This window comes from Diuraphis noxia, unplaced genomic scaffold (assembly GCF_037042655.1).
Source record: "Diuraphis noxia isolate RWA-SAM2 unplaced genomic scaffold, SU_Dnox_SAM2 contig0004, whole genome shotgun sequence".
NCBI classification, from domain to species: domain Eukaryota; kingdom Metazoa; phylum Arthropoda; class Insecta; order Hemiptera; family Aphididae; genus Diuraphis; species Diuraphis noxia.
This window is the reverse complement of record NW_028301714.1, coordinates 50,727,228-50,729,836: the sequence shown is the minus strand read 5'-3', so window position 1 is coordinate 50,729,836 and position 2,609 is coordinate 50,727,228. Positions and strand designations below refer to the sequence as shown.

Below are 2,609 nucleotides of genomic sequence, written 5' to 3'. Positions count from 1 at the left end.
TAGAGAGTAAATCTATTAAATTGAAAGAGTTTGATGTTTTATCGTTATTTCGTTAAATATTTTCACCGTTGATGTTACTATTTAAGTGTATTCTATTTATTATGTATTCAGAATAAAGTGATGAATTTGGAGTAACTTTAAAGATATTATACCGACATAAATACTTATATGATAAATAAATATATTCATATCAAATTATTATATTAATTGTATACGGTATACGTATTATAATATCTATTATATGAATGAAAAATGCACAGCAGAGTAATATACCCACATTTCTGGCCGACATTTTTCGTTACAGTAACAAATAGTATGATACAACTTCTTTTTAAAATAATTAATTTGATGATACATAAACATATGAATGATAAAGAAATAATAAAAAAACATATGCATTTGTTGAAAAAACCATTCTGTAACAGAACTTCGACTTATACGATAATAATTTAAAATATTGGACAAATATTTTATGTAACTACGTGATCCCAATATTGTATTTCAAGAATTAAATTCGTACTTAAGAATACTGAATTATTCATTATTGAATGTCTATTACAATGTAGATAAATAATTTAAAAGGAAATTCTTCAACATTTATTGATAGCAGATATTAATAGATACTTAATTTGGTGATCCAATTTATTTCCTGGATAAAATAACATTAAATCAATTCGTAAATCCTATATTATTTTATTATTTTTTTTTTTTTTATTGATCAAAAGGACATCGGCGACAACGGCCATTAGTCTTAAACTTTACATTATTGATTACATTTTTTTGGTATTTTAAATATAATAATTTTAAATTAAGTCGTACAATTCATATTTTCTTAAAAAAGACAAAATTTTGAATGTGGAGTCTGCATTTGGACCGAGGGCTGCATCTAAGGTGGTTGGGATGTTCAGCTGATCGAGTGCCTCTGTGTATTGTCGGCATTCTGTGAGGATATGATGAACTGTTAGTTCGGTGCCACATGTTGTGCAGTTAGGTTTTTCGTCTTTTGTCATGAGGTAGCCGTGGGTTAGCCGAGTATGCCCGATACGAAGTCTGTTAATGATAATATTTTATTATTTATTGTTTATGTTAATGTATATACCTAAGTAGGTGTGGATATTTTATAAAATCGCGTGGATAACATCTAATAAATTAAATTAACAACTAATAAAGAATACTAATAATTTTATTGTATTAAATACCTTATACTTATAACTTAGAAGTTATAATAATGTCTTTAACTTACAAGATTTAGGATATAGGTACATTGATAGCAATAATAAAAAAAACTAAACCATAACATTCTTACGAGTGCTAGTAATTATTAAGTAAAGCATTGATTAAAAGAAAATTGAGTATACAATTTACTAATTGTTTTTAGGTATTTAAAATAGTCTCCTCTGCTGTCGGTTCAAACGGAAAAAAAAGGTATTTAAAATAGTAATTATGATTAAAATTATACTATTTTCTTTTTTCCAAAAGGTTTACCGGATTTTTAACATAATAACATGATATTATATTTTTGTTATATGTTTTATAGAATTACACAAAAACAGTAAATCAGTAACTAAACTTTATAATTTATATAAAAGTTTATTATTCAAAATATAAGTTTACCATTTACAATATTAAATGGATAATAGAGCACTTCAAATAGTTCAAAATCGACCATGAATAACAATTATGTAAAATAAATAAAAATAAATACGTAAATTAGGTATCCAGTTTTTTTAATTTTGATAAACAATAAAACTATATAAGGTATATGTATAGTAACCATTTTGAATAATAATCTGTAACAAAGAATTGAACCACGTTAAAAAAATATATATATAACAGCTACTCTAATTCTTAAACTTGTGCTCATTAAAAATAATTTTTATGAAACATATTATACAGATTATACTATAACAAATAATGATAATTGGTAGGTATAGGTACTAATGATGTCATAAATCAATATTTAATAGATATAAAAACAATAAGGATATTAAAATAATATATAATTAAATTTATAATAGCGAAATTAGGTTGTATATTAGTATATTACCATAGTTACATAATTAGTCACGGATCATTTGGGTAGCCATAATATTGATACCTACAGACAACAGGGGGTTCAAAAAAAACTAAAACATGCACATAGAACATATATTATACATACACGTGATAAACCATCCGACGTGAAGTTCAGTACCTATCTAAGGCTACACTTATCAGCTCTTTTTCTGGCTTGAGCAAACTCAAACTATCTATTTCATAATTCTGCCTATCCCTCATTCTCTCCGTCGTAGCAGTTCTGAATATTGCACACTAATCACCAGTCGACCTTGTCCTTGAACCGTTCACTATTCTCTATCAATATTATAAAAACTTCATAATACTCAGTAAAAAATTCTCATTTCTTATGTGCTTGTGCCTATGCGTCTATTATTTTTTGAATGTACTTATACCCCCATTAGGAGGATAGCGACTGTAAGGTCGATGCGGAAATAACACTGTAACTTACTGTTGTGTGCAAGGAAAGTACAATATGTACTTACTCGGTTAGGTACCCGCTGAGAATCTAACCACAACGTCCACGACTATAACCTACAATACTATTAATTGAA

The 2,609-nt window shown here is 26.6% G+C and overlaps 1 long non-coding RNA gene across 3 annotated transcripts; it reads right to left on the bottom strand.

The window, feature by feature from the left end:
• Positions 1–689: 689 nt before the first annotated feature.
• Positions 690–2,254, bottom strand: LOC149056162 (uncharacterized). Of its 3 annotated transcripts, XR_016191392.1 has the most exons (3): positions 2,162–2,240; positions 2,048–2,098; positions 690–1,050 (listed from the first exon to the last, which is right to left on the bottom strand). It is a non-coding gene; the product is annotated as an uncharacterized LOC149056162 (long non-coding RNA). The 3 variants fall into 3 exon arrangements; XR_016191390.1 differs by lacking the exon at positions 2,048–2,098 and having other exon boundaries at positions 2,162–2,254; XR_016191391.1 differs by having other exon boundaries at positions 2,048–2,186.
• Between the last annotated feature and the right edge of the window lie 355 nt (positions 2,255–2,609).